Raw genomic sequence first — 12089 nt, 5'->3', positions numbered from 1 at the left:
ATCCAAGACTCGTCAGATAAAAGGACCTTTCGTCGGAATTCAGAAATAATCCCCTTTTAACAATTCGTCCCCATCACCGACTTGCGAGAACAGTGCTTGAAAATCATCTTGATGGTCATACATTCATCCGAGAATTGGTATAGAAATTGAACAATCGTTGATTCTATGAGGAAATAGCACCCGTGCTAGTTATGTGTTGTGAATTATGATGTGTGATTGATCTTTGGTGGATGTCTCATTACACGATACGAGATAAACTGAGAGAGAGAAAAACTAGAATATAAAATTGAACAGAAAGATCAACGGCCATTCTCATTCATCTGGTAACAGTACCAAATTTCAACATACAACATGTAGGATTCTAGAAACTAGGAAAAATAACAAACCCACTAATTAAGATAATGATATCATTTATAGTGGGTAGAAATGGGGGCAAAATGGGAATTTCACGCAGTAGAAAATTGTAGATCTCGAGCTTCTCGCTGCTTCGAGACCTTGGGTCATCACATCAATCCATTACAAAATGAAATCTAAACCATTCTGTAAATTCTCGACGTGCTGAGAATTATTCTCGTAGCGTCAAGAATGTTGTGTGATAAGTGCCAAAGAAGGTACATTTTGTGGGGTATTTGAGACACATATTGTGCTATAATTGGAGTTCTTTGAGTCTATTACATGCTTAGAATAGATTATTTTGATAAAAGATAGGAGCAATGACTAATTGTGGTTGCATTTTTAGAAAATAGCAAAACATTGTCATTTTCAAGTCATTCCGGCGACAGTTCGGTGATTTAAGCATATATTGAGCTAGGAGTGTCCAAATGAGGTGATTCAAGTGGCTATGGTTCGGAAGCTTTGCTACAACTTTGATGAAGACAAGAATGGAAAATTATGACCCATGAGGGGTCCCACGCGCGTGGGAACTTGTATGGATCGGTAACAGAAAAATCTGCTACCCGTCCCACACGCATGGGAGATTTAGCGGATCGTGCACTGTGCGGAAATTATAGATTTCAGCCTATTAAATGGCTTGTGCAGGATTAATTTAGGGCGGGATCATTTTATCTTTCTTTAGGGGTAGATTTCTTAGCTTAGTTTTACATTCTCTCTCTATAAGTTTAGGGTTAGATTCAACTAGACACGCATAGATTTACATTTGCTCAAGAATTGATCTCACATTTGGATTGAAGAATTGGTAACATTTCATCTCTTAGCTTTCAATTCCATATTCTCTTTTGTTATCTTGATTCAATTACATTGTGTTTTCAATATATAAATAATGAGTGGCTAGTCTTCTAGGAATTTGATTGGAATTGATTTGTGATTATGTATTCATGCTTTGTATAGCTTAAATGATGAGATGTGATGGATTGCTTGACCTTGAATGCCTATGTTGTAGAGGTTTGTATATAGGTTCTCTCTTTTTTGTAGGGTCCCAATGAGAGAGGAGTGTGAGAGTGGGGAATTGGCAAGAGATTGCACTTTCCTTAGTCTTTCCCTTGCAATCCCCGTCCTATGATCCGAGAGGGCTAGGCCCGGGTGGAGAAGGTAGACCTCCCACCAAGTGTTTGATAGAATGCATCACCCAACTTAGGATGTGAGAGACTAAGGGGTCGTTTACTTCATTTCTCTGTTTTTCCTTTTCTAGTTTTCCATTTTTCCAGTTTTCCATCTCCATTTCTCCAGTTTTCCATCTCCACTTCTCCAGTTTTTTATTTCTCCAATTTTCTGATTTCACTTACAAATTTCATAATACCGAGCACAAGTAATAATAATAATAATAATAATAATAATAATAATAATAATAATAATAATAATAATAATAATAATAATAATAATAATAATAATAATAATATAATAATAATAATAATAATAATAATAATAATAATAATAATAATTTCATTTTACAAATTTAATTTTTAAATAAAAAATTCAATACACTAATACTAAATGTACAAAGTGTAACAAAAGTCGATAAGAACATATTACTAAATAAATTACAACTATTTCATTAATTTTTTTTAGGTTTGTAACTATATATTTCAATAATTTTAGTACATAGAAAATTTAATTTTTAAATAAAAAATTCAATACACTAATATGTACAAAATGTAACAAAAGTCGATAAAAATATAATACTAAATAAATTATAACTATTTCAATAATTTTTTTAGGTTTGTAACTATTTCAATAATTTTAGTACATAGTTTGAGAACATAATAATAAAAATTAATATAATAATAATAATAATAATAATAATAATAATAATAATAATAATAATAATAATAATAATAGTAATTAAACGGAAAAACGGTTAAAAATAAAAATAAATAATAATAATGTTATTCACTTGTTTGCACGGACGGGGTGGGGAACAAAAGAAAGGAAAAAAAAAAAAAACTGGGGGCTGTGTGTTGGGGGAGGGGAAAGTAAAAGAAAGGGAAAAAGAAACGTTGCATGACAGGATCTCAAGGAAAGAATCATTGTTCACGCGCATCACTCCATCTCTCTATTTGGAGACATTGGTTTTTCTTTTCTCCAAATTCTTTAAGAAAGGTGGAGAAAGGAGATAGAAATAGGATTTGGAGAAAGAATTTTAGTAAACAACTTTTCCATTTTTCTTTTTTCTACCTCTCCAATTTTCTACTTTTTGGAAAATCTTCCATTTCTCCATTTTGGTAAACAACCCCTAAGTCTTACGTGACTTAGTGTTGGTGCCATAGTTCTCCCTTAGGTTAGTCTTGCCTTGCACCATCTCTTGTTTACTTTAGACCAATGAATGCATGAGCATAAGTCCTTTCCATCCAATTCCCTGTTTTATATATTTGCTTGTGTCCTTTACTTTCTTGCCTTATATGCTTGCACATATGTTCCCCTAATTTTCTCTTGCACCTAGTTTACTCTCATTGATACATTGCATATGATTGTCTTGCACTTTGCTTACTCCGATTTGTCATCCTTGAGATCGACACTCGGGAATTCCATATCTCCGTTTACACTTTCCACTTTACCATCTGCCGCTAAATTACAACTCATCAAAATGGCGACGTTGCCGGGGATGGCAATAAGTGCTAAGTAGAGTACGTTTACTTTGACAATCCAATAGTATGTTGATAAGAGTTCTAGGTTGCCCATTAATTTCATTGTTTTTCTTATTTTTGCACATATTTTGCTTTGCTACTTGCTTTGGAAGTGTGCACCAATACTTTGCATATCATATTTGCTCACCTTGCAATTACTTCTACTTGCAACTTGTTTGGTGAAGCTTTGTGCAGGAAATTTTTGAAAATCCTATTCAAATAAGCTCACCTATTAATGAGAATGCATACCCTTATGCATGTTCACCTGATGGAGGAGTACCAATGAACCATTCTCCACCTTGTACTTGTAGACAATACACCCATTGCAACCCTTATGCATACCATTATCCACTACATTTACCACTACATTACCACCCACCATATCCACCATTTCCATTTCACTATCCACCACCATCACCATACCATATTGAAAAAGCTCAAGCTACATATTCATATGAACCTCAACATATTTACCCACCTCAAGTGCCCACCCAATGGCATGATGATGAAAGAAGATCTTATGAGCCATATACTCACTCATATTGGAATGAACCACCTCATAATAGGCCACCACACCTTAATGATGAGCTTGAATGCCTTGAGATGAAGTGGCAAAAGATCATTCATGAGGAAAAGGAAGCAATGACTACTCTCAAGGTCGAAGTAAAAAAGGAAGTGGGGGAAGAGTTAGCCACCGTGAAGAATGTCATGTTGCAACCATTGAAACGCTTTGAGGAAACTCTTTGTCACATGATGGATGAGCTCACTACAAAAATTGAGATCGAGGCCCAAGCTAATGTTTTAAAGAGTGTTGAACCAAAGAGAGCCAAAGATGATCCATTGCTAGATGACACCCCCCCCCCCCCCCCCCCCCCCCGTTCTTGAAGAGGTTCCACTTCATGAATTGGAAAAACAACAAAGGGGTGGATGAAGCTAGTGAGAGTGATGATGACATCGAGGTAGTGTGGGAAGATGAGAAGCCAAATGGTGACACTACATGTGGTAACACTCTTAATTCTCGTGTCATGACATTTGATAATACATGTGCTACATCTCTTCATGATTTTTCTTGTGCTTCTTATGAGGATGACTCTCTTGTTTCTTGTGATTATGTGTATAATGCTTTTGATAATGTTTCACTTTATTCTTGGAAGGATGAGTCTATAGGTGGTTATGATAAAATGTCTTCTCATTCTTATGATGAATTTTATGATTTTGAGAATTTTGATTGGGGAATGAGGAGGCGTTGATAGGGGTGGTGTACAAATTTGTGAAGTTGTCACTCTTGGCAACAAGGTTGAGGGTAGAATGGTTGGAGAGGATGTAGAAAAGAGGTAAAATGGTGGTGGAGTTGAAAATCAAAGTGTGGAAAATATGAACAAATTGGTGGTGTTTGTTGACATAGGTGTTTGGTGGAAGGAAAATATTGAAGGTAGAAAGGGAGAGAAGATAAGAGAAGAAGCGCACTACATACTTAAGGGAGTGAGTTTAATTCCTTATGCAAATTACCTTATTTATTCTTAGATGATTTTGTGCACCTTGTTCTTGTGTATGTGTTTGAGAATTCCCGTCATCTTAAGGCATATCAAAAGGCAATTGTGGACGGGATACATAGTTCGGTCCCAATCCTTGTATGCTTCGACGCATAACCCACGTTTCGTCTAACCAAAGATGTAAAACGTGGCGCTTCTTGGGAGGCAACCCAAGTAATAGGTGTTTTTTTTTAGTTTGCATTTTTCTTTGTGTTTGTAGTAGTTCTGTAGGGTTGCTTTGGAGCTAACATTGCAGGGAAGTCGCTAAGGAAGCATCAAATGAGCCAAAACAGAATGTTCCATGCACACCATCCACGTGCGTGGGGTAGTGCGTGGAATGGGACCTGAAGGGTCCACGCACAATGCTAACGAGAGCAGAATGCGTGGAGGATTAGTGGATTCGAAGCAGAAAAATTCACGCACTCGCCCACGTGCGCGGGGCTATGCATGGATCAAGCCCTGAGCCCTACGCGAGCCATTTTCTCTTTAAACCACCCCCCCCCCCCCCCCCCCCCCCCCCCCCCCCCCCTTTCACTATTCCATTCCCCATCCACAAAAACACTCATTTCGCAGAGCTTCCAAGGATCAATTTATTGTAAAAATCACCATCCAATAGGTAAAAGCTTCAACTTGCAAATCTCCATTAATATATTATTGAAGCGTTTTCTCTCTAAACTCATGAATGCTAGTTTACATTGTGTTGCATAATGCGTGGAGGATTAGTGGATTCGAAGCAAAAAAATTCACGCACTAGCCCACGTGCGCGGGGCAATGCATGGATCAAGCCCTGAGCCCTACGCGAGCCATTTTCTCTTTAAAACCCCCCCCCCCCCCCCCCCCCCCCTCTTCACTATTCCATTCCCCATCCACAAAAACACTCATTTCCCAGAGCTTCCAAGGATCAATTTATTGTAAAAATCACCATCCAAGAGGTAAAAGCTTCAACTTGCAAATCTCCATTAATATATTATTGAAGCGTTTTCTCTCTAAACTCATGAATGCTAGTCTACATTGTGTTGCATATATTGTTGATTGAAGTTAGTGAATGATGACTAGTTTTGCATGAAGGAACATTATATGGGATTGAAATTTGCCTTTATGGATTTGAAATTCTTGTATGAACCCTACTTCTAATTTGGGGATTCTTGAATGGGTTTGTTAATGTCTCTTTGTTGATGAGGAATTGATGGTAGAGTTGCATTGTTACATATTCTCTAAGCTTGTTTGTTTATGAAAAGTGTTTATACGCCGACATTTCCTCCGGTACCACCCCACTATGCCACTACCACTACTTTGCAACACTTGCAAGCTTTCGAATATCAACTCTACACGGATTTAAGGGTTAGACAACAAAGAATAGAAGAAAGGAAAATCAGGATGCAGGAGAGACATATACGATTGGAAGAATGCAACCTTAGAGTAATTGAGACACAACGGATACAAATTGGAGAACTCCGGGAGCAACTTAGTAGAGTCCATCCACATCCACCCCCGGAGTAGGGTTGGCACTTTGAGATAGGTTTACTTTGCTTTGTCCTTGTGACTTTATCTTGTTGTTAGACTCATTTACATTTCGTCGTTTTTACTTTGTTGTGATTTTACATTCTAGTGCTTTTACGTTTGTAGTCTTGTAGAATTTTCATTATTGTTTTTCATTATCATTCCCGTAGGAGTAGTCCCGCTACTCCATTGCACTTCTATTATTTTTGTGTTGCACATATATCACTAACCTTGTTTGAAGCCCGAATCGAATTTGAGGGGGCAAAGACATTGGATGCTACATTGCAAAATGGGATGCTCTACACATTGGTTTATTCCTATATCCCTTACTCTTTATTGATGCCCCAGCCTTTATTCCTAAAGTGTTGAAAAGGGGTTTGCAAACGTTCTCTAGCGCACATATCTCATTCACATTGCCTTTTGTTGCACTCCCCAAGTCCCAGAAACACTTCTAAAGTGTGGAAACACGCCTAAAGTGTGGAAAGGGACCCTTCCTTTGCTTTTGACCCGTGCTTCTTTTTTCACCTAGTCCTCAAAGTAACATCAAGGGCGATGTTTATTTTAAAGTGTGGAAAGGACGCACTTTGTGCTTGGTTGTTTGAAAATTCAATTGATTGAAGGGTTCATGATTGATGATTGTGTGTCTTGATGGAGAGTGCGTCATTGTTCATGCTATCTTGGAAGTGTGTTTGTGATGTGCAAAAAATGTTTAATTCTTGAAATATCCTTTGGAAGTTACCTCTTTACACCAAATGAGGAATTGCATAGAGACAAATAGGTTTATATGCTTGCATGTTATTCACTTCTTATTTTACTTGGATCTTAGTCAAGGATCTATAGAAGTGGGAGTGTGTACCCCTCAACTTTAGAAATATATAGTTGTAAGTGAAGCCCGAAAATGAACAAATCTTGGTAGGACATGGGGAAAATGGTGAGCCTTTGGTGAGTGTTGTGAGTAAATCCCTTGAAAAAGACATGGGAGGTTGAAGTGAAATGAAGAAAGAGAAAAAGGCAAAGACAAGAAATAATGGCCACTCCTTAAGATAAGAAACGAGGTGAGCCGTCTCGTTAGGATTTGGGGCAAATTCATTGCACTGTCTTCAAAAAAGCATAGAACTCTACATGAAGTCGGTTGCCCCAACGACGTTATCCTAGGAGACGAGAAGAGGGAGAGGATGTGAGCCACCCCGCTAGAAACTAGGAACCCATACCACCGAACTTCGAAAAAACATGGAGCTCCATGTGAAGTCGGGTTGCCCAATAACGATTCTAGGGGGCTGAGAAGAAAAGAGAGCCCGTCTAAGCCAATTGGCGGGGAGAGACCCATGCCACACCCTCACTTATTTTTATGTTTTGGGCTTTGGTGTTTTGGTTGGATGTTGGTTGGGGTGTGCACATCGTTCTCACTAGTGGGCTCGGCTTGAAATCCCTTGGAAAATAGGAGGTGAATTCAAAATTTTTGCTTGCTTGAATTGGTGTGGAGAGTGTGATCCCTTGAGCATAATTTTATCCTATTGCTAGGGGTTTTTGCTCCTTTATATATTCCTTGAGTTGCAAAGTATGGCACATGATTAACACACTCGCGTGATAGCATGAGAGCTTTCACCCCCTCCGTTGTCTCACATATTCTACTTGCTTGACCATTCGATTGATTGAGTTTGCATAAAGTGTCTTTGTCCCTTATCATTTCTTGAGTTGAATTGAAACCTTGCTCGAGGACGAGCAAGAATAAAGTGTGAAAACTTGTGATAAGTGTCAAAGATGCTACCTTTTGTGGGGTATTTGGGACACATATTGTGCTATAATTGGATTCCTTTGAGTCTATTACATGCTTAGAATAGCGTATTTCAATAAAAGATATGAGCAAAGACTAATTGTGGTTACATTTGTAAAAAAATAGCAAAACATTGTCATTTTCAGGGCATTCCGGCCACAGGTCGGTGATTTTAGCATATCTTGAGCTAAGAGTGTACAAATGAGGTGATTTAAGTGGCTATGGTTCGGCAACTTCAAGGGCTACAACTTTGATGAAGACAAAAAGGGAAAATTCCGGCCCACGAGGGGTCCCACGCACGTGGGAACTTGCATGGATCGGTAATAGAAAAATCTACGACCCGTCCCACGCGCTTGGGAGATTTAGTGGATCGTGCACTGTGCAAAAATTACATATTTTAGCCTATTAAATGGTTTGTAGCGGGATTATTTCGGGGGGGGGGGGGGGGTGATCATTTTATCTTTTTTTGGGGAAGATTTCTTAGCTTAGTTTTACATTCTCTCTCTATAAGTTTAGGGTTAGTTTCAACTAGACACTCATAGATCTACATTTGCTCAAGAATTGATCTCACATTTGGATTGAAGAATTGGTAACATTTCATCTCTAAGCTTTCAATTCCATATTTTCTTTTGTTATCTTGATTCAATTACATTGTGTTTTCAATCTATATATGATGAGTGATTAGTCTTCTATGAATTGGATTGGAATTGATTTGTGATTATGTACTCATGCTTTGTATAGCTTAAATGTTGACCTTGAACGCCTATGTTGTAGAGGTGTGCATATAGATTCTCTCTTCATTGTAGGATCCCAATGAGAGAGGAGTGTGAGAGTGGGGAATTGGCAAGAGATTGCACTTTCCTTAGTCTTGCCCTTGCAATCCCATCCTACGATCCGAGAAGGCTAGGCCCGGGTGGAGAAGGTAGACCGCCCACTAAGTATTTTATAGAATGCCTCACCCGACTTAGGATGTGAGAGACTAAGTCTTACGTGACTTAGTGTTGGTGCCATAGTTCTCCCTTAGGTTAGTCTTACCTTGCACCATCTCTTGTCTACTTTAGACCAATGAATGCATGAGCACAAGTCCTTTCCATCTAATTCCCCGTTTTATATATTTGCTTGTGTCCTTTACTTTCTTGCCTTATATGCTTGCACATATGTTCCCCTACTCTTCTCTTGCACCTAGTTTACTCTCGTTGATGCATTGCATATGATTGTCTTGCACTTTGCTTACTCCGATTTGCCACCCTTGACATCGACACTCGGAAATTCCATATCTCCGTTTACACTTTCCACTTTACCATCCACCGCTAAATTACCACTCATCATTGTGCAACACAATTTCAATTCGTATGCTAATTTTGACTCTTTTAAATTCAGAATTTGACTTTGAAATATTCATAAACGTTGTATCCCTTTAAGTTGGCTTTCCAATACCGTTGAAATTATCCCAATTGGACCTTCCTACATCAAAATATGATCAAAATACCGAGCATAGGTCATTTTGGATTTAAACTATGATTTTGAAATATTTTGCTTTGATTTTGCAATGGTTTGCTAACATCAAAAGAATCAATCAAAACACATCAAAAGCCATTCAAATCATGCATAAGCCTATCCTTCAATGAATATATGATAAATTTAATCATTTAAGCACAAAATATGATCAATTTAATCATTTAAGCACAAAAATCATGAAGGCAAGCCCTGACTTAATAAACAAATATGAGCTAAAGTGTGTTCATTATGTGTATTATCATGCAGCAACACACAATGCAAAACCTAACAATCTCCATTGCACAATGCGTCGTATCATGATGCACAACGCACCTTGGGATCACAACACACTCAAAAAGTACATGTGTCGCACAATACAACATCGTGCATTGCACAACGCAAGTTGCATGATGCACAACTTATAAGATACACTCCACAACATGCCTTACCATGTTAAGTCAAGCTAACGGCTGGAAAATAAAAAATGAACAACCTAACATGCAAAACCACTAGTCATTACATAATGGACAAAAGACTACTAGTTTTAATTTTGTTTCCTCCATTCAAAGTAGTCTATAAATACCTCCATTCAAAGTTAATGAAATTGTCATTTTTACACAAGTCTTACAAAAAATAAAATAGTTAAAGTGCAATTTCTAGGTGACCAGTGAAAGACAAAGGCAATGGCTTTTAGGATAATATCTAGAACACAAAGTTAGGCATAATCAAGCTCAACTAACATCGAGTTAACTTAGTTGGAGAAGAAAATCTCCATTGTTATCAAAAATCAACACTTTACTCAAAGAAGTAAATAGAGAAGGTGTAACAAGTCTCGAACTTGTGGCTGGTATAGTGATCAAAGCACAAGTTCTTTCCACTTACATGTATTTGGGGTGAAAGATACTAGTGAAACCCCCTAAGTCTTCTAGGAGAAAACTGGATTAGGCTGAGTTGGTTGAACCACTATAAAAATCATTCGCCTCTCTTTACTTACTACATTTACATTTCATGCTCATATTAACTTCAGTTTAATTTTTTTTTTTTAACAAGACAACTCGAGCTATAAATCATTAAAAGGGGTATAACAAATTTTTCACTACGCAACTTTATGTTTTAAGTTGAAACTTTTGAAAGAATTTAATGTTGAAAAAATAGCATTAAAATGACATTTTAAGTGGCTATTTTGTGGTACAATTATCAGTGGGGTCCACTTCTGATTTGAGTCGAGTCAAAGTGGATTCGGGTTCTTCATAGTGAGACGAAGATATTGTTATATTGTACGCTCAAAACGGATAACGGGTGAATGAGATATTGATTCTCAAAATAGACCCATTGAGTTGGAAAAATGTAGGGAAAAAGTGAGCTTTTGTCCCACATTGGTTTGGGAAGAGGATTTGCCCCACTATTTATACAAGAGTCTTTTAGAGGCTTATTGAATGTATAATATAGAGATTTTCTCTCGCGCGTAGGGGGTGCAAATTAAATCCCACACTGAGATCGAAAAGGCTTATTGAATTGGCTGGCCTTGCGGGCTAAGAATTTACAGTTCTTATCTGATACAACACACACACAGAAATTTTAGTTTTCTTCTCCAAAACTCTGCTCCTACTCTTTCTTGAAGTTGTGTTCTGTCCGTGCTCTAGTTCGCCGGGTTTATTCGTTTGGGTGCTCAAACGTCAAACCGCAGTACGTTTTATCCTGAGAAGTCTATGTCACAACGCTCCTAGCATTTTTGGGAGGTGGCAAATAAGATTTTAAGGAAAAAGGCACTTCGCCTAACTCGTACTTACCTTCTTTCTTCCTCCTTTCTTCTTCTTCTTTCGTGTTGGATTATGCTCTAAGCAAAAATCTTCTATCTTTATTTGATATAGTCGTTGGATTGAAATTATAAGATTATTAGTTCCAATTTTTTGTTGATTTCGTTCCATCTTTTCTTAATTGGTGTTTCATTCAAAGCTTAATAACACTTTTGAAAAGCGTTTATGAGATAACTATGAAAATATTTGATTCTTTTAATAAAACCTCTAACACCTTCTTCTCTGATGTTTATTTATTTATTTATTGATTTGAGTTGCATGTTGGGTAATATTCATTAAATACTATGGGTAGAGTAGTGTGTATTTGGAATTCTAGTGGGTTTCTTCTGGTCTTCTTTCTTATCTTATCTCAACATTCCCCATTATATTTTAAATAATACTATCAAATAATGTACATTTAATACACAAATAATGAAATTTTAGTATAGAAAAAATTATAATTTAGGCCCCTTTATAATATGCCAATTATTAATGTCACTCCTGAATTATTAGTAGTGTAAATGTTCTCCCTCAATTTTCAAAATGGTACATATATTGCCCCTCTCGTAGTGTAAATGTTGCCCCTCAATTTTCCTCTCGTACGGTACGGGACGGGTAATATATGTACTGTTTTAAATATTAAGGGCAACATTTACACCACTAATAATTAAGGAGTGATATCGATACTTGACATATTATGGAGGGGTATAGATTACAATTTTCATTTTAGTATATTAAAATTATACATTATATTCAGAAAAAGTACATTATTTGAGTACTGAAAATATATTATTTTATATAATATACATTCAGTACATGAATAATATACTTTTAATATATTAAAAATATACCTTTTGTTAAGATCTACATACCATTGTATAGATCATGATGCACACAATAATTTGCGGTT

Source organism: Ipomoea nil, unplaced genomic scaffold, assembly GCF_001879475.1.
Source record: "Ipomoea nil cultivar Tokyo-kokei standard unplaced genomic scaffold, Asagao_1.1 scaffold3030, whole genome shotgun sequence".
NCBI lineage: Eukaryota > Viridiplantae > Streptophyta > Magnoliopsida > Solanales > Convolvulaceae > Ipomoea > Ipomoea nil.
This window is presented reverse-complemented; position numbering follows the sequence as displayed.